We start from the raw sequence: 21,615 nt of genomic DNA, 5'->3' as shown, positions 1-21,615 counted from the left end.
AAAGTTGACTCTTTTATCGTTGAGGAAGAAAAGAGGAAAAAAAAAAAAAGTTAGTTGATTTTTTTGTAAAAAATATTTTTTTTCGACATCTTTTGGTAACATTGAAGGGTTAGTTCATTTACGAAAGTTGCTTATTTTATCGTTGGGGCAAAAAAAAAAAGAAAAAAAAAGGTGAAATGACGAAAATAAACCTAGTCACTATTGATGAATAGTGAAACAGTGTTTTGTCTGCTAGTATATGTATAATAAATATAAATATAAGTATAAATATAAATATAAATATAAATATAAATATAAATTAATTAAAGTGGTTTTTATTACCTTGCTTGCATATGCCTAAAAATAGGGCCCAGTAGAATATTGTTACTAAAGGATTTCCCTTAAATTTACAATCGAATAGTTTTGGAATAACAAAATTTCACTCGTCATCCTTATAGTATATTTGAAATAACACTCCTTTGTCTTTTTACGTTCTTTGCTACGTTTCTCGTACCTATGGTTTCAATTTATTACACTCTTTGTCCCTCTATCCAAGTGCCGTCAATTTTAACCGTTAAATGCAGTCATGTGACAGGGAGGATACTTTCATCATTTTAACCCTTTTCCTCCATCTTCACATTCACCTTCAATCTTCACTTTAACCCCAAAATCATAAACCCTAATCAATTAGAAGTTAGAAATCAAACCTGACTAACTCATGTTTCACCATTTCCCCATATTTATCCCCAAAATCATATACGGAGTACCTTACTCAAATACCTATGAAAAGCCAAATACAAACACACTCAAAATTTCTTACCAATACCACCGATCACTGAATGTCCTTGTATAAAGATACAAATAGGTTTATTACTAAATCGTCCATGTGATAAAGCAGCAAATGATTTTATTTAATTTTACTTTAATATTCACTTCATTTCACCTAAAGTTTGTAGACTTCATGAAGGATTCATTAAAAAGGCCGAAGCTTTTTTACTATAGTAGCATAACTCTTTCCAGGTTGCTAAAAGAATTGGGGATTTGGATGACCCACAAACAAAATTGAAAAGAATCAAAATGAGAAATCTAACCCACATCAACAGTGTGATTTAATCAAAACATCTAGAAGACGACCTCATCTATCTGCTTCACTTCACCTAGAAAATGACCGATCAATATCGATCAATGATGGTAGTTCGCTGGAGAAGGTGGTCGGGGCACCCACCACCACTGAGATCTGCTTTGCGAAGAGATAGACATGAGTATTTAATGCATATGGTTGGCCAAAACTCATATCTACTAGGAATCACTTCAGATCTTCGAACCGGAATCAACTCCGACGCCGTCGTGGTGGTTATGAGTCGAAATTTTTGCACTGTAAATCTGGGTTTACAACGATTTGAGTAAGGGTTTACAATATAGTATATATATATATATATATATATATATATATATATTGGCAAATAAACGAAAACTATATAACGAAATCTCCAAAGCGGAGATAACAATACACAAGGACAACCACTAATAAGGCTCGAAGACAGAAAACAAATCTACACAAGCCTACTCGAAACGCTATCTAAAACCGAGCCTTAGCGTACAAAACAATACAAACAATTCACAAAAACGAAACTAAGAACCAACCGAAAATCTAACCAAAAACACCAATCACGGGACAGAGTTAGGAACATTAACCTCTTCATCCATGTTTGCTCTAAACGAAAACGAATACTCGATACCATCCCCGTCGTCATCAAAACCACCATTTCTAAAAAAGTCAAAAAATCCTCCACCACCATCTAAAGGTACGTTCGCTCCCACTCCAAGCCGCTTCCCTTCAACACTTACAAAAGTAGAACCGCCTTGAACTTTCCGATTAGATATCTCCTCAACCTTATCTTCGTCACTAGATGAAATGTCCCGTTCTTATTGATTAAAAACGTTCCATATTAATTGATTTCGTTGCGAGGTTTTGACCTCTATATGAGACGTTTTTCAAAGACTGCATTCATTTTTAAAACAAACCATAACCTTTATTTCATAAACAAAGGTTTAAAAAGCTTTACGTAGATTATCAAATAATGATAATCTAAAATATCCTGTTTACACACGACCATTACATAATGGTTTACAATACAAATATGTTACATCGAAATCAGTTTCTTGAATGCAGTTTTTACACAATATCATACAAACATGGACTCCAAATCTTGTCCTTATTTTAGTATGCAACAGCGGAAGCTCTTAATATTCACCTGAGAATAAACATGCTTTAAACGTCAACAAAAATGTTGGTGAGTTATAGGTTTAACCTATATATATCAAATCGTAACAATAGACCACAAGATTTCATATTTCAATACACATCCCATACATAGAGATAAAAATCATTCATATGGTGAACACCTGGTAATCGACATTAACAAGATGCATATATAAGAATATCCCCATCATTCCGGGACACCCTTCGGATATGATATAAATTTCGAAGTACTAAAGCATCCGGTACTTTGGATGGGGTTTGTTAGGCCCAATAGATCTATCTTTAGGATTCGCGTCAATTAGGGTGTCTGTTCCCTAATTCTTAGATTACCAGACTTAATAAAAAGGGGCATATTCGATTTCGATAATTCAACCATAGAATGTAGTTTCACGTACTTGTGTCTATTTTGTAAATCATTTATAAAACCTGCATGTATTCTCATCCCAAAAATATTAGATTTTAAAAGTGGGACTATAACTCACTTTCACAGATTTTTACTTCGTCGGGAAGTAAGACCTGGCCACTGGTTGATTCACGGACCTATAACAATATATACATATATATCAAAGTATGTTCAAAATATATTTACAACACTTTTAATATATTTTGATGTTTTAAGTTTATTAAGTCAGCTGTCCTCGTTAGTAACCTACAACTAGTTGTCCACAGTTAGATGTACAGAAATAAATTGATAAATATTATCTTGAATCAATCCACGACCCAGTGTATACGTATCTCAGTATTGATCACAACTCAAACTATATATATTTTGGAATCAACCTCAACCCTGTATAGCTAACTCCAACATTCACATATAGAGTGTCTATGGTTGTTCCGAAATATATATAGATGTGTCGACATGATAGGTCGAAACATTGTATACGTGTCTATGGTATCTCAAGATTACATAATATACAATACAAGTTGATTAAGTTATGGTTGGAATAGATTTGTTACCAATTTTCACGTAGCTAAAATGAGAAAAATTATCCAATCTTGTTTTACCCATAACTTCTTCATTTTAAATCCGTTTTGAGTGAATCAAATTGCTATGGTTTCATATTGAACTCTATTTTATGAATCTAAACAGAAAAAGTATAGGTTTATAGTCGGAAAAATAAGTTACAAGTCGTTTTTGTAAAGGTAGTCATTTCAGTCGAAAGAACGACGTCTAGATGACCATTTTAGAAAACATACTTCCACTTTGAGTTTAACCATAATTTTTGGATATAGTTTCATGTTCATAATAAAAATCATTTTCTCAGAATAACAACTTTTAAATCAAAGTTTATCATAGTTTTTAATTAACTAACCCAAAACAGCCCGCGGTGTTACTACGACGGCGTAAATCCGGTTTTACGGTGTTTTTCGTGTTTCCAGGTTTTAAATCATTAAGTTAGCAGGATTAAATTTTGTTTGCGAACAAGTTTAGAATTAACTAAACTATGTTCTAGTGATTACGAGTTTAAACCTTCGAATAAGATAGTTTTATATATATGAATCGAATGATGTTATGAACATCATTACTACCTCAAGTTTAGTAGGTAAACCTACTGGAAGTGACAAGAAATGATCTAGCTTCAAAGGATCTTGGATGGCTTGAAAGTTCTTGAAGTAGGATCATGACACAAAAACAAGTTCAAGTAAGATTTTTACTCAAATTAAGATAGTTTATAGTTATAGAAATTGAATCAAAGTTTGAATATGAATATTACCTTGAATAAGAAAGATAACCTACTGTATATAACAAAGGTTTCTTGATCTTAGATGATTACTTGGAATGGATTAGAAAGCTTGGAAGTAAATTAGTAAACTTGAAGGGATTTTTGAAGTGTTCTTGAAGTGTTCTTCCTATGATGATTATAGCTTGATTCTTGAAGTGATTTTTGATGAAGATGATGATTAACTACTGGAAAAATACGTTCATAATAGTGTGTGTGTGTTGAGAGAGAATTAGAAAGAGAATTGGAAGTGAAATGGAGTGAATGATGAGTGGTAATTGGTGAGTGGTGAGTGGGGTTAAAAGGAGTTCTAGTTAGTTGACTAGCTCATGGTAGAAGTTAAAATTGATTAGTCATACATGACATAATCAAGAGTGAAATCCCATGCTAGTTCCTATTGGTATATACCCATAGTAAGTACGTTTTGAAGCTGTGTATAATACGGGTAAGAATACGACTAGAATTCTTGATGAAAGAAAAGAATGGGAAAGTAACTGTAACCATTTTCGTTAAGTATGAGTGTTTTGATATATGTCTTGGAGTCTTCCAAAAGTATTTTAATACATCTAAATACACTACATGTATATACATTTTAACTGAGTCGTTAAGTCATCGTTAGTCGTTACATGTAAGTGTTGTTTTGAAACCTTTAAGTTAACGATCTCAATTAATGTTGTTAACCCATTGTTTATTATATCTAATGAGATGTTAAATTATTATATTATCATGATATTATGATATATTAATATATCTTAATATGATATATATACATTTAAATGTCGTTACAACGATAATCGTTACATATATGTCTCGTTTCGAAATCCTTAAGTTAGTAGTCTTGTTTATATGTATATAACTCATTGTTAATATACTTATGGAGATACTTACTTATCATAATCTCATGTTAACCATATGTATATCCATATATATATCGTCATGTCGTTTTTACAAGTTTTAACGTTCGTGAATCGCCGGTCAACTTGGGTGGTCAATTGTCTATATGAAACATATTTCAATTAATCAAGTCTTAACAAGTTTGATTGCTTAACATGTTGGAAACATTTAATCATGTAAATATCAATCTCAATTAATATATATAAACATGGAAAAGTTCGGGTCACTACACTAGAATCGTGCAACTGAAACGACCCATCCGAAACCAACTTCTTCTTATTTTTCCTCTTCCTCTTACTCACCCCTCTCGAAGCACTCGTCTTCCCTCCATAGAACCCAAACTTGCTAGCGTGCTCATGCCAATCCTTGCAATGACCTCTACACTCCCTATTCGCACAAATACAATACTTACGACCCACACTATGTCCGGTAGCAACATTTGCCAAATTGTCAAGAATCGCATTTTTGTAAGCCTCACGTTTTTCATGTTCCAAGAGCTCATCTAAACGCCTTTTTTTTTTTTATCGATGTCCACTCTCGACCCCATTGACCTCATCAAGCACAATACCAACTCTATTCAAATTAACCGCATACGAGTCGCCATGTACCCCCAACGTCCTCACAAATACTTTTGCCTTTATCAAATCCCGATGCTATACCCGTCGTATCCAACCCGCCATTACCACCACAATCAGCAACACGAACACGAGAAGCAGCTTCTTCCTTACCGTCAAAACAACCGGAGGCCCTCACCACGGCATCAACCACATCCGTAACAATTTTCGTTGCCTGAACCTCCGATTCAAGATTAACCTGTTGCGAAAAACTAGTAGGACTCAGATCCTCCACATTAACCCTGTTAATACCACAAGGAAACTGACCAAACTTAATATACGCATTAAGATACGCGTTTGGGAGTGCTTTTACCAAGAGAGAGAGGTGGGAATTCGGAAAAAGAAAAAGGATTAGTCATACCCAATTGAGCAGAACAAAGTGAACTAAATGCAAGGATCAAAAAAAGATAGAGAGTAATTGCAGGTGGTTGAAAGAGGAGTGAACAAAATGAAGGAAAAAAGCAGACAAAAAAGGTGCCAAGTGGCGGAGCAAGGCGGAAATGGGCGGTTGAAGGAGGAGAATTCAAAAAATCCGCTGGTTGGAAGCCCTAGGTAGGGAGGAAGTGGTCAATGGCGACTCTAAGCTTTGTGGTGTGGGGTCATATGACCCCACTACTTCGGAGATTTTTTATACCACGTACTCTTCAAATTGTACAGGACACCACTAAATTTAACTCCAGGACCCCATATATTTTGAAAGTATATGGTTTTTTGGAGGTAAACAACCACTAAATTATCCTTCAAATATAATTAGATTTAAAAATTTTTTTGGGAACCCATTGGGTTTCCATCCCAGAATCGCCACTGGAAGTGGTAACGGTCATTTTAAGAGAGAGTAACTAATTAAAATATCAATAAATATGAATAGATATATTTATATTATTATGTATGTTTGAGGTTTTTATTGACTTGGTTTAGAAATTGATTTGATTTTATTTGGTCTAGAATTTAGGTTTCGATGAGATATAAGTATCAACGAGATTTCACTTATGTTTGAATGACGCGTACAACCTGATTCAATCAGACAGCTGATCACATCTCTAATACTCTAGAGCCATTTTAAAACAAAATGACTTGACCAAATTAACATAAAGTATGGGATATAGAACACGAGTGCAGAATATTAAGACCAGTAAATTTCCACTTGGGCTCTGGTTGAGGCTCGATCGAATTTTAACAACTTTGTATCAACCATCAACTTTCCATTGTCACCATCAAACACTTGTGATGACTTCGGATAAATATCAATTTTCTCTAACAATGGGGAACTTGCAAGTAATGTCTTTATCACCCATATTTCATTCTCCGAACCTTGAAAATATGGCAAGTCCACAAGGAAAAACAAAAAGAACAAAAACACTCACTACAAGAAAAAATACCTTTAGTGACGAGAGGTATTTGGTCACTAACTATACAAAAATGGTCACTAATTCAAATTAGTGACCAAAAGAATTGATCACTTCTCGTCACTATAGGTCCGTCACAAAACTTTATTAGAGACCAAAATAATAAAATGGTCACTATAATGACCAACATATAGTGGTCACTTTTTATGGTCACTACTACTAGTGACGAAAAAATGGTCACTCGCTTTGCTCATCTGTGACCAAAAAGTGGTCACTCACATTGACCATCAGTGACCAAAAGGTGGTCACTCACATTGACCGTTAGTGATCAAAAAGTGGTCACTCTTTTGCCAAAACATGATTACAATTGTTAAAATTTGCTACCTCTATAACAATTATGGTCAACAATATTAATAAGATATATTCTTAAGCATCGTTGAACATAAATTTTCGTCTTCTAATTAATAGGAATGAACATGCAAATAACCTCTTAAACAAAAATTATCAAAATTATTTATACATAACAATAGTAATAACTAGTTAACGAACCCTCGCTTCGCGCCGGGGGTTCGGTTTTCAATGTATTTTATTGCGTTTAGTAAAATTATTTTGTAGCTAACGATGATGTCGTTGAAGCGCAACTCGAGTCGAACTAAAAGGTATAACCCGTGAGAGATTTAAATGTTATTTTAAATTAACAATATATGTGCATCTCCGCGTTTCGCTATGGAATTGTCGACTTTTAAAAATTTAACGCAAAATCAACGTGTATGAAAAGTACCCCAAATATTTAGCTTTTTTAAAAAGCGTCCGTTTTGCGTATAGCTAGTGACATTGTGTTCCTAAAATTATTTCGAGTTTAACAATGTTGTTGGAAAAATTTAACTCGTTGCGAGCGAGCAGATATGACCCGTTGAATATTTGGGTGGAGTTTATTTAAGATTTTTTTTATGAAAATGATTATTTGACACTTTACCCCCTGTTTGGGGGGTCGATTTGAATTTTTCAAAAAAGTGTGGGGACGTTGTTGGTAAAATGAAATTTAATTAAAATTTAAAAAAAAAAGGTGGAAAGTCGAAAATACCCCTAATTACTATTCATAACTTTTGTCTGTTAGTTAATATGTAAATAATATGAATATATGAATCACAAGAAGTTTATGTGTCGTCTGTTAATGCTCATACAATTATCAAAATGCCTTGTACAATGTGGGGACAATGGCTCCAATATCCTATAGTGCTTGTTTTTTAGCTTCTACGGTCCATTTCACCATCACTCCTGATCCCCTGAAACATAAAGTCGGGGTTAATTACAATTACAATTATAATATATAATATAGTTATAATTATAATATAAAATATTAGATAAACAAAGGAAATTGACAGTCTATGCTTCCAACAAGGGTAAAAGAAAAACAATTTATCACTCACCATAAATCCGAATTAAATTCAGACTTAAAGAGACGAGCACAAGTTTCGCTCCGCTGACCCAAGTGCATACTGATTTATCAATTTTTCCGGCTTTAAGGGCTTCAACTAAGGAGTACTTATCTCGACCACATAGTTCCCCTAGAACAATCATTTTCAACTGGCATAGACCATGAAGAATGTTAAGTGTTTACATATTATAAAAGTTGAATTTGGTACGATCAAAGGTAAAGAGATACTCAGCCAAAATGCAGAACAAAATTCTTATGGTTTGAAAATCAAGTGAATGTTCTGAACCTGATGTCAGCATTACGAGTAAAGAAACAGTTTATGGCCAAACAAACACTTGCATAAGATTGAAGATGTGTGAAATCCTCCAATGCTTCCTCTTGTAATCCCATTGAAACAAACACTAAACCTCTGTTTTTGGTTATGTTATACATCAAATCTTCATTGAGAACAAATAAAATAATTAGTCAACATAACAACCTGTTACAAAAGAGAAAATTGTCAAAGAGTAATTTATACATAAACGATCGTCATGAATAAAAAAGGATCTAAAGCTTTTTACCTTTTAAAGAGTCGTCACACCAAAATCGTGGATCAGATGTGTTTTTAACCAACCCGGTAGCTACCAATCAGCTAACAATCTAATACTGACTCGCAATGTAACATCCCGTTTTTTCCATACGTGAATTAAGGTACATATTTAATCGTTAGTACGTTTATAATTCGTTTGTTTACGTGATTAAATGATTTAAAGAGTTAATTTGATGTATACGAGATATGTATATATATATATATATATATATATATATATATATATATATATATATATATTACGCATGAGAATGTATGTGTGTATGAGTATACATATGGTTTAGGAGTGTATTAAGTCCTGTGAGACTACGTGGTGAAGTCTAGGCGAATATATAAAGCGGGAACGAAGTGTACAAGTCGTATAAATAATTGTTGATTTAAAATAGTCAAAACTGGTCAGTTCAGGCGTATTACCGCGCCGCGGAGGGTGAGTGTCGCGCCGCGACACGTAACACAAATCAAAATCAGGAGTCGATCAAAACAGCTCAAAAATCCTGTGAAACACCGCACCGCGGCTAGAAGTGGTCGCGTCGCGACCTTGCTGCCAGTCTGACTCCGGATTCAGTTTTAAAAAGGGCTAATTCGAGGGTATATTCGTTTTTTCGCGTGTGGATCTAATTGGGACTCTAAATCTCAGCCACTTATCCATTTTTATTCATTTCTTTTCCATTTTCTTTCTCTATTTCCTCTCAAAACACAAAACTCATTTGAGTTCAAAGTGAGATTTGAGAGTGAATATTTGAGATTCGATCTTTGGGGCAAGAAGTAAAATTGTTCTCCTCGTTCTTAGCTACGAGTGGATAGTGTTGGTAAGTCTTAACTCCGTGTTTTGAGTTTTAGTTAATTATGGCTAGGGTTTGGCCATTTGAGACTTGTAAGACCCATTTGGGGACTTAAAGGGGTGAATTTGGGTTAATTTGGTGTAAGGAAACCCAAATGGTGTTGATCTAGGGTTTGGTCATGTAAATTGGAATTTGTAAGTGTTAATTGTGTTATTAGTCACTAATACACTTGTAAAATGACGAAAGAGTGTTAATGGGCTAAGTTTGACTAAAATTGTAAGTCTAATTGTTAAAATGGGTCAAATAGGTAATGGTTGACCTAGTTGGGTGAGATGGGTATGAAATACCCATCAATTGTGTTAGTTGGTGTTAGTAGACTCTAATCACTAGCTTTTAGTGATTTATGATGAGTCATGGTCATTAATGGACGGTTTTGGTGGATGTAAGTCATTTAATGCATTTAGGTCATTAAATGCTAAAGAGTTAAGTGTTGGTGGTTAGTCCACTAGATTGTATGTTAATTAAATGCATAATGTGATAGGTGCATTACATTGAAGGTTGCGAGCTTGATTCCTAGTTCACCAAAGGCGATAAGGTGAGTGGAATAATTATATGCGTGCATATATAATGTATTTATTTGTGTAGCATGAGTTGTGAAGTGTCGACGTGCTAAGGCACCACTCGGGGGTGAAGCATCGACGTGTTAAGATGCCACTCCGAGAGTTGTAATGGGTGAAGTGTTGACGTGTTAAGACACCGCTCGGGGTGAAGTATCGACGTGTTAAGATGCCACTTGTGGAGTTAGTGTTGACGTGTTAAGACACCGCTCGGGGTGAAGTATCGACGTGTTAAGATGCCACTCCGAGAGTTGTAATGGGTGAAGTGTTGACGTGTTAAGACACCGCTCGGGGTGAAGTATCGACGTGTTAAGATGCCACTTGTGGAGTTAGTGTACGACGTGTTAAGTACTCTAACGGTTGTTATGAACAACGATGGGAAATGCGAGTACCATCCTTTGTATTATTGGTTAACCATGGTTGTGTGTCGTAATGTAGCATATTATATCGTTCGAGTTATATGCTTTTGCTATGCTAGCTTGTGTGGTCGAAGGTTTAGTATTATACTCGAGATAGTATGATTATTTATATTGCTAGCATGTATGCGGTAAATGCGTAAGTGATTGCAAGTAAGTAGGTTGTATATGTGATCGTATAATTGTTGCACTCACTAAGCATTAGCTTACCCCTCTCGTTGTTTACCTTTTTAGATGCAGGTGTGGAGAAGGGGAAAGGGGTTGTTGGGCACTAGTTTCCCTCATTGGATGCTTGATGAAGCTTTTTGGAAGTCGACCTAGCGTTTTGGGTAGTTTAGCCCCAAACCATGCTCAAGTGTCGTTTGGATTAAAACTATCATTTTAATGGGTCGAACTTGTATTACATTTGCTAAAGGGCCTTTGTGCCATTTGTAAACATTAAACTTGTGATATTGGTTAAGTGGGTTGTATGTAACCGTTTAATTTGGGCGTTAATGGTTTATTAATTCAGAAAAAAAATTTGTCGTGATTATTACGGGTTGGGTTGTTTCAAGTGGTATCAGAGCATGGTCTAAGGGATTTAGGCGACTTGAGATAAGTGTCTAGACTTAGACTTTATTGTGTATGCGTTTTATGCGGAACTTGTAGGACTTCGGGTCGGATTGGGTTTGGTTAGTGCATAGGTTTATGTGAACTAACCTTGCGCTATTTGTTTTGTGTTGTATTTGAAATCCATCAAGCGAGATAGACGTTGTACTAGCAAGTTAATGCGAGATGCTTGCGTAACAATGACTAGCTACCATTTTTACGGGTGCAAGTCGTGTCGAACAAGCGATGTACGGCGATTGTTGAGCAAGATGGGGCGGTAAGGTGTATAAGTGTATATATATGTGTCATGTCTTTTCGTTTCGTTGTATAACCTCTTCCGTTTTATAGAATGAAGATGAGAAACGGACACGACATCGAAAATGGGGGCACGAGTGAGGACCCCGAGTTCACGGCCAAAGTTGAGGCCATTTTGAAAAGTCATCATGCGGCTTTCCTAGAGGATGTCAAGAAGATGTACGGTTGTAGCATGTTGAGAGATGATGCTAAGTTGTGGTGGGACGCGAAAATCCAACTTTATGGTGAAGAACAATGTATGGAATTCACGTGGGATGAATTCAAGGTAGAATTTTTCAAGGAATACCGAACGTCGGCCGATCTTTCAAGGCTTAAAGACGAGTTGCGTACTTTGAGGCAAGGGTCAATGGACTTGAACACTATTAAGTCCACTTTCTTGGCGAAGACCCAATTTTGCCCGGAGTATATCGGTAATGATCAAATGTTGAAGGAAGACTTTTACTGAACCTTGAACGATAGTTATCAAGAGAAGATTAGTGTGAACGTGATGAAAAGTTTTTATGAGTTGTTTAATATGGCCAAAGGTTTTGAGTCGCTCGTCTTGAGAAAAAGCGGCTTTACTTTTGGCAAAAGGAAGTTTGAAGCTACTAGTCATTCGAACTTTTCAAACAAAAAGAACAAGAAGGGCTCCGAGAGTGTTGGTAGTGTGAAGAAGGGTGCTTCCGGAGATTTTACTTATGCGTGCTACAATTGTGGACAAAAGGGGCACATGGCTCGTGATTGTCCAAAACCATCATCTACAACCAAGCCCACTTGTTTTAATTGTTGTAAAGAAGGGCACCGAAGGACGGAGTGTCCCGATTTACGGGGTGATCATGTTAAGAAATTGGAGAAAGCGGCGGGTACGGCTCGGGGGCGAAATTATTTGATGACCAATGATGAGGCGAAGCAATCCAATGAAGTTGTCTCGGGTACTTTCATGGTTAACTCTAATCCGGCAAGGATATTATTTGATAGCGGTGCTAATTTGTCTTTTGTGTCGCCTCGATTTGTGTCTAAGCTTAACAAACCGCTAGCTAAGTTAAGTCATCCGGTAGAAGTCGAAATAGCGGATGGTAAGACGGTGCTAGGGGTTGATGTGTGTAAGGATTGTAATGTTGTGTTTGGTACCGAAACGTTTAAAATTGATCTCATTCCGATGACCTTGGGTGAGTTTGATATTGTTGTTGGTATGGATTGGCTCGATCGTTATAGAGCCGATATTGCATGCCATGAAAAGTTCATTCGTGTAAAGACCCCAAGTGGGGGAGAGTTGATTATACATGGCGATAAACGAAGAAGACTCGTACCATTATGCACTTATGAACGAGCGCGACGTTTTCTTAAGAGTGGTGGTATGGTTTTTCTTGCCCATGTGGTTGATACTCGTGATGAACCACCATCTACTCGTGAAATTCCGGTGGTAAAGGAAATTGAAGACGTTTTTCCGGATGAGTTACCGGGTGTTCCGGCGGAAAGACAAGTTGAATTTCGCATTGAGTTGGTTCCGGGAGCTACTCCCATTGCTAAAACCCCTTATCGTTTAGCGCCGACGGAAATGCAAGAGTTGTTAAATCAAACCCAAGAGTTGCTTGAAAAGGGTTTTATTCGACCGAGTGCCTCGCCATGGGGTGCTCCGGTTTTATTTGTGAAGAAGAAAGATGGTAGCATGCAGATGTGCATCGATTATCGAGAGTTGAACAAAGTGACGATCAAGAATCGTTATCCATTACCTCGGATTGACGATTTGTTTGACCAACTCCAAGGTGCAACCTACTTTTCTAAGATTGACTTACGGTCCGGCTATCACCAAGTGCGGGTCCGTGAGGAAGATATAGAGAAAACGGCTTTTCGAACGCGTTACGGGCATTATGAGTTTGTGGTTATGCCTTTTGGTCTTACGAATGCACCGGCGGCATTCATGGATCTTATGAACCGGGTGTGCCAACCTATGTTGGACAAGTCGGTAATTGTGTTCATTGACGATATACTTGTTTATTCTAAGAGTATGAAGGAACATGAGCACCATTTGCGTGAAGTGTTGAAGACCTTGCGGAAGGAGAAGTTGTATGCAAAATTCTCCAAATGTGAATTTTGGCTAAGGGAAGTGCAATTCCTTGGCCATATTGTGAATCGAGAAGGTATTCAAGTAGACCCGGGGAAGATTGAGACGGTGAAGAATTGGGGAAAACCGACTACGCCTACAGAAATTTGAAGTTTTCTCGGATTGGCCGGTTATTTTCGTCGGTTTATCCAAGACATTTCTAAAATCGCTTCTCCGTTAACGAAGTTGACCAGGAAGAACGTGAGGTTTAAATGGGAAAACGAGCAAGAAATTGCTTTTCAATTGTTAAAAGAGAAATTGTGTAAAGCTCCGGTGTTGGTATTACCGGAGGGAATCGAAGATATGACGGTTTATTGTGATGCCTCATTAAATGGAATCGGGTGTGTTCTAATGCAAAGAGGTAAAGTCATCGCTTACGCCTCCCGACAATTAAAGGAACACAAAAAGAGATACCCGACTCATGATCTTGAATTGGCGGTGTGGTTCATGCGTTGAAAATTTGGCGCCACTACTTGTATGGTGTCAAGTGTACGATTTATTCGGATCATAAGAGTTTGAAACATCTCTTTAATCAACGAGATTTGAATTATCGTCAACGTAGGTGGATGGATGTGGTAACGGACTATGATTGTGAGATACTTCATCATCCGGGCAAGGCGAATGTGGTCGCGGATGCGTTAAGTAGAAAGAGTCAACATCCGGCAATACAAGTAGGATCGTTACGCATGATTATTACTAACGATTTTCTTGTGAAGCTCGGTGAGATTCAAATTGAAGCTTTTGTTAACAACAAGCATGAAGAACGAATCGTGGGGCAAACGGAGTCCATTACCTTAGGCCCGCATGGTTTGTTGTCCTTTCAAGGTAGGGTGTGGGTACCCAAGATTGGCGATTACCGAAGGGTGCTACTTGATGAAGCACATAAGTCAAAGTATTCTGTTCATCCGGGTGCAACAAAGATGTACTATGATTTGAAGAAAGAGTATTGGTGGCCCGACATGAAACGTGATGTTGTTAAGTATGTTGAACAATGCGTCACGTGTTTGCAAGTTAAAGCCGAACACCAAAAGCCGTACGGTAAGCTACAACCATTGGAAGTCCCGAAATGGAAATGGGAGCACATTACCATGGACTTCATCACCAAATTACCAAAGACGGCGAGAACCCAATTTGATACGATTTGGGTAATAGTTGATCGGTTGACGAAGAGTGCTTTGTTTCTTCCCATTCGGGAAACGATATCGTCGGAAACTTTGTCCAAGTTGTTTATCAAGGAGGTGATATCGAGACATGGGGTTCCTATATCTATTGTTTCGGATCGACATACTCGTTTCACGTCTCGGTTTTGGAATAAGTTTCATGAAGATATGGGTACTCAATTGAAAATGAGCGGCGTATCATCCTCAAACGGACGGTCAAACCGAGCGTACAAATCAAACGTTGGAGGATATGTTAAGGGCGTGTGTTATTGATTTCGGCGGTAGTTAGGATGAGCACTTACCATTGGTGGAATTCTCGTACAATAATAGTTACCACACTAGTGTTGGGATGCCACCTTATGAGATGCTTTATGGGCGTAGGTGTCGAACTCCTATTTGTTGGGGTGAAGTGGGTCAAAGAGAAATCGGGAGTACCGATTTGGTTTTAGAGACGAATAGTAAGATTGAGATGATTCGGGCTCGACTAAAGGCGGCGCAAGATAGACAAAAATCTTATGCAAATTAAGGAAGGCGATCGATTGAGTTTCAAGAAGGTGACATGGTGATGCTAAAGGTTTCGCCATGGAAAGGTGTTATTCGATTTCGAAAACGAGGAAAGTTAGCTCTTCGGTTTATTGGTCCTTTCAAGGTTTTGGCACGTGTTGGCGAGGTTGCTTATAGACTAGAGTTACCCGAAGAGCTTGCGGGAATCCATAACACGTTTCATGTTTCCCATCTCCGTAAGTGTCTTGCGGATGACTCGACTTGGGTGCCATTAAATGAGATTACTTTGAACAACAAGCTAGAGTATGTTGAAGAACCGGTAGCTATTCTTGATGAAAAGGTTAAACTGTTGCGTAACAAAGAGGTGCTTTTAAGGTCCAATGGCGTCATCGAAAGGGTTCCGAGTTTACGTGGCAATCCGAAGAGTTTGTTTTGGTTTATCTTCCGGCTTGTCATGCGGCATGGATCGCGAGGACGCGCTCCGATTCAAGTGGGGGTGAGTTGTAACATGCTGTTTTTCCCATACGTGAATTAAGGTACATATTTAATCGTTAGTACGTTTATAATTCGTTTGTTTACGTGATTAAATGATATAAAGAGTTAATTTGATGTATACGAGATATGTATATATATATTACGCATGAGAATGTATGTGTGTATGAGTATACATATGGTTTAGGAGTGTATTAAGTCCTGTGAGACTACGTGGTGAAGTCTAGGCGAATATATAAAGCGGGAACGAAGTGTACAAGTCGTATAAATAATTGTTGATTTAAAATAGTCAAAACTGGCCAGTTCAGACGTATTACCGCGCCGCGGAGGGTGAGTGTCGCGCTGCGACACGTAACACAAATCAAAATCAGGTGTCGATCAAAACAGCTCAAAAATCCTGTGAAACGCCGCGCCGCGGCTAGAAGTGGTCGCGCCGCGACCTTGCTGCCAGTCTGACTTCGGATTCAGTTTTAAAAAGGGCTAATTCGAGGGTATATTCGTCTTTTCGCGTGTAGATCTGATTAGGACTCTAAATCTCAGCCACTTATCCATTTTTATTCATTTCTTTTCCATTTTCTTTCTCTAATTCCTCTCAAAACACAAAACCCATTTGAGTTCAAAGTGAGATTTGAGAGTGAAGATTTGAGATTCGATCTTTAGGGCAAGAAGTAAAATTGTTCTCCTCGTTCTTAGCTACGAGTGGGTAGTGTTGGTAAGTCTTAACTCCGTGTTTCGAGTTTTAGTTAATTATGACTAGGGTTTGGCCATTTGAGACTTGTAAGACCCATTTGGGGACTTAAAGGGGTGAATTTGGGTTAATTTGGTGTAAGGAAACTCAAATGGTGTTGATCGAGGGTTTGGTCATGTAAATTGGGATTTGTAAGTGTTAATTGTGTTATTAGTCACTAATACACTTGTAAAATGATGAAAGAGTGTTAATGAGCTAAGTTTGACAAAAATTGTAAGTCTAATTGTTAAAATGGGTCAAATGGGTAATGGTTGACCTAGTTGGGTGACATGGGTATGAAATACCCATCAATTGTGTTAGTTGGTGTTAGTAGACTCTAATCACTAGCTTTTAGTGATTTATAATGAGTCATGACCATTAATGGGCGATTTTGGTGGATGTAAGTCATTTAATGCATTTAGGTCATTAAATGCTAAAGAGTTAAGTGTTGGTGGTTAGTCCACTAGATTGTATGTTAATTAAATGCATAATGTGATAGGTGCATTACATTGAAGGTTGCGAGCTTGATTCCTAGTTCACCAAAGGCGATAAGGTGAGTGGAATAATTATATGCGTGCATATATAATGTATTTATTTGTGTAGCATGAGTTGTGAAGTGTCGACGTGCTAAGGCACCACATATCACGTGGCGAGTGAAGTGTCGACGTGTTAAGACACCACTCGGGGGTGAAGCATCGATGTGTTAAGATGCCACTCCGAAAGTTGTAATGGGTGAAGTGTCGACGTGTTAAGACACCGCCCGGGGTGAAGTATCGACGTGTTAAGATGCCACTCGTGGAGTTAGTGTACGACGTGTTAAGTACTCCAACGGTTGTTATGAACAACGATGGGAAATGCGAGTACCATCCTTTGTATTATTGGTTAACCATGGTTGTGTGTCGTAATGTAGCATATTATATCGTTCGAGTTATATGCTTTTGCTATGCTAGCTTGTGTGATCGAAGGTTTAGTATTATACTTGAGATAGTATGATTATTTATATTGCTAGCATGTATGCGGTAAATGCGTAAGTGATTGCAAGTAAGTAGGTTGTACATGTGATCGTATAATTGTTGCACTCACTAAGCATTAGCTTACCCCTCTCGTTGTTTACCTTTTTAGATGCAGGTGTGGAGAAGGGGAAAGGGGTTGTTGGGCACTAGTTTCCCTCATTGGATGCTTGATGAAGCTTTTTGGAAGTCGACCTAGCGTTTTGGGTAGTTTAGCCTCAAACCATGCTCAAGTGTCGTTTGGATTAACACTATCATTTTAATGGGTCGAACTTGTATTACATTTGCTAAAGGGCCTTTCTGCCGTTTGTAAACATTAAACTTGTGATATTGGTTAAATGGATTGTATGTAACCGTTTAATTTGGGCGTTAATGGTTTATTAATTAAAAAAAAAAAATTGTCGTGATTATTACGGGTTGGGTTGTTTCACGCAAACATTGAAAAAAGTACTCATCATAATGTCACCCTTAATATATATATATATATATATATATATATATATATATATAATACATAAAAAAAATGTAGCATACCTTACAGTATTGATTGTAGAAATTGAGAATCCCACTTCAATTCCCCACCACGAGACATAGGTAATACATGATCAATAGTTAAGTTCGCAGGGAAGAATAGTACCTGCACTTTTGTTAAATAATTACAGATGTTACTAAGTTATAGCACATGTGTTACCGGTTCAACTATATCAACATCAATCATTGTAATACCATATCATGGCAGAGTACTTACTGGCATAAAACTTTATAGTCATAATAGAATCATATCAAGAAAATTACCCGTTGTTCAATGAAATGTATATGCTCAAGAAACTGAGAATATATTAACACTTTCTTCGGTGATCCACCGACAGATCTAGCATAAGCATTGCTTCTCGTCAGTTAAATTTAAAAAAAATATATATAGAAATAATAGTTAATTTTAAGGAGGTATCAAGTATACACATAAAAACATTATTATGACTATAAAGTTTTATCAATGATTAGTTAAGAGTTGATACACATTTATAAGGAGAATATACGTATCAGCACTACAACATTATTATGACTATTAAGTTTTATAGTCTAAGGATCAGCCATAGATGTGAGATTACTTCAGTTAAGCTGATAACACATGTGCTATAACTTAGTAACCTTAATAAATCATCCAAGAATCGCATATCAAAGCCTCAACTATATAGGGTATCAAGATCATTGAAATTTTAAACTTTATATACGAAGTTTCACATTTTTAATCTTTTCCATGAACTCCAAACAAATTGCAAGTTTCCAGCAGACGACATTTATAGGCCTATCACAACAATAAAAAATAAGATCCAATGAAATCTGTAAGGCATCAAGACGCTGGAACATTTAATGTATGAGTAACAGACAAGTATTTTATAGAAAAAAAAAAAATCATTATCTAGTGCAAGCATAGTTAGATCAGCGTCTGTAACCTATCACCAAGTTTCAAGCATTTTATGTCTCAAGTTAAACAATAGGAATCGTACTAATTATAAGGTCAAGACATTAAGGTACATAAAAGAGATACTGCTAAAGGCAATGTGATAAGAAGAATACAAGTAATTAACTTAAAAAAAATAACTATCTTTAACTAACAAACCAACTTGAGTAACACAACGACCATTTAATAATCTAATTTGTTCCTTATATGTATACTAGTATGCCTGAATTTACTGAAATAGCCTAAATTAATTAACATTAATATCCAATTTAGCAAGTAGCTACAAAATGAGACATGTATTGAACACATATAATACATGTTAAACAGCCCCACAATCTATGTACAAAAGGATTAACATCTACATTATCATAAATACCTAATAAATGGTTTATGTAAGAGTAACTAACTTACTGAATATACTATATTCACTAAACTAATCAAATTAACACCAAATTTCATCGAGACATTTTATCGAACACCTGGAGTGCATGTTAAATAATGTGGTACTTAGTAATAAAAAATCACAAGCAAGCAGGTGCATATTACAAAAATTATACTTCAAACTGCAAATACACGTACATACAATTATATCAAAAGCTATAGAATTGATGCAAAATATGATACACCAATTGGTAATAAAATATACCTCATATCAAACGTGCAGTCGGATCAATTAGTTGTTGTCGTTGTTAGATGTTGATTTACTGCAATCCGAGAATTTCATAGGCGGTAAATTGATTGAAGAACACGCTATACTCGATCCGTAACCTAATGTATTGCTAAATAAATCTTCAGTTTGAATTGATTTGATTTTATGAAATTAGGTTACGTGTGAGATTGTAGAGATGAATGAGTCCAATGAATCCAGCCATTTATTATCGCCGACAAGAGCTTCTTTTCACATCAAAGTCGATGTCTCCGTGTACGACGGAGTAACAATTAGCAAAATGGCCGACGCTAGTGTATGAAAAAGCGGAGCTAGTGTGGCGGAGCGGTGAATACGGCGGGTGAGTGTGGTGGCGACAATGACGGTGAGGGTGAATTTAATGTTGATTTATTGGGGAGATGATGGAGACGATTGCGGTTTGTACGTGAGGAGCTGTGATATTATTATTAGGCTGCTCCCATTGTTGCCGTCCACACAGCCGCCCAGGCCACCGCCCACCTGGGCGCCGATGGCAGCAGGCCGCCCAGGTGGCCGCCCTCCACTTCGTCCCTTCCACCGTGCTTTTGTGAAATATTTGAGGACGTGAGCACTGAGATTAATTCACTTTTATTTTCATTTTTTTTTTCTTTTTAGTTTTACAGCAGATCTTGAAGATGAAATGGAGGTTAGAAATTAAAATGGGGAGGTTGGAAATTAAAATGGAGGTTGAACCATGTTGAAGAAGATGAGTAGGTGAATGTTGGGTCCCAGAATTTGTGTGGTAACATTTGCACTACGTACATCATATAAATTTCATTTATTTTTATTTAATTTTTTAATAAAACAATTTTGTTAGTTTAAAATTATAATTGATTCAATAATTATATTTATGTTATAATTCAGTAGGCTTATAACTACCTTTAATGGTTATAAGAACAAAGAGAGAAAAAGAGAGAAGAAGGAGAGAAGAAATATTGATATTGATATTTCAAGAGAAATGGTGCACCTTAAATGGTTACCATACATGTCTATTTATAGTATAAAATATTACTATGCAAGAAATATAATAATAATAAAATTAACATCCAATCTAGATATTTTATAACACAATCTAGATATTTTATAACACTCCCCCTTGGATGACAATTTTATTAGAGAATAACTAGTACTGCCTCGTTAAAAACCTTGCTAAAGAAAACTCATTGGGATAAAACTTTAGCTAAGGGAAAAAGAGTGCAGCATAAAGTTGACTCCCCCTCAAGTAGGCAACGCCTGAGTTGTTACATCTTCTGAACATGCCTCATGCCAATATTATGAACGTGTGTTCTGAAAATAGCAGTTAACAGTGCTTTGGTATAAAGATCAGCAGAGTTGTTGATTGAACGTATCTCATTTTAATCTGGTTGTCTTTTACGATATCTTGAGTATATGAGAAAAATCTGAGGTTTTCATCTGAAACTGTATCATCTAAATCTTTTATGTACAAGTTTGGCCCTCGTGATTTGTCTACAGTCTCCTTCATGGTTTGTTCAAACCGTTGTTTCAGTTCCTATTCCCTTTCAGTCTTTTTCTGAGCCTTACCAATATACCATTCTTTTCCATCAAACTTATGACCGTTAAGACCGTTTATAGCTTTAGCGCCTCGTCAGCATTTATGTTTTGTTCTGTCATTTTTGATACTCTTCTTTCATTTGTATTATGTAAGCTGTATTATCTTCATAGATAGTTGTTACGCTTTTATAGCGTTCTAGTCCACAAGAATCAATAATGATTTGTATCATTGATCTTAACTAAAATCATTCCCGAGTAGCTTCATGTAATGCAATCACTTCGGCATGATTTGATGATGTTGCAACAAGTGTTTATTTTGAGAACGTCATGATATTGCGGTGCCTCCATTTAGGAATACATATCCAGTTTGAGATTTAGCTTTATGTAGATCGGATAAATAATCTGCATCTGTATAACC

At 36.6% G+C, this 21,615-nt stretch overlaps 1 long non-coding RNA gene across 1 annotated transcript; it reads right to left on the bottom strand.

The window, feature by feature from the left end:
* Positions 1 to 7,931: 7,931 nt before the first annotated feature.
* Positions 7,932 to 20,337, bottom strand: LOC139894630 (uncharacterized). Its single transcript, XR_011775120.1, has 6 exons — positions 19,647 to 20,337; positions 18,334 to 18,409; positions 18,073 to 18,175; positions 8,542 to 8,692; positions 8,248 to 8,404; positions 7,932 to 8,103 (listed from the first exon to the last, which is right to left on the bottom strand). It is a non-coding gene; the product is annotated as an uncharacterized lncRNA (long non-coding RNA).
* Positions 20,338 to 21,615: the final 1,278 nt, after the last annotated feature.

The sequence above is a fragment of the Rutidosis leptorrhynchoides genome, chromosome 2, assembly GCF_046630445.1.
Source record: "Rutidosis leptorrhynchoides isolate AG116_Rl617_1_P2 chromosome 2, CSIRO_AGI_Rlap_v1, whole genome shotgun sequence".
In the NCBI taxonomy this organism is placed as follows: domain Eukaryota; kingdom Viridiplantae; phylum Streptophyta; class Magnoliopsida; order Asterales; family Asteraceae; genus Rutidosis; species Rutidosis leptorrhynchoides.
Note: the sequence above shows the minus strand (reverse complement) of the source record. Positions and strands in the feature narration are given on the sequence as shown.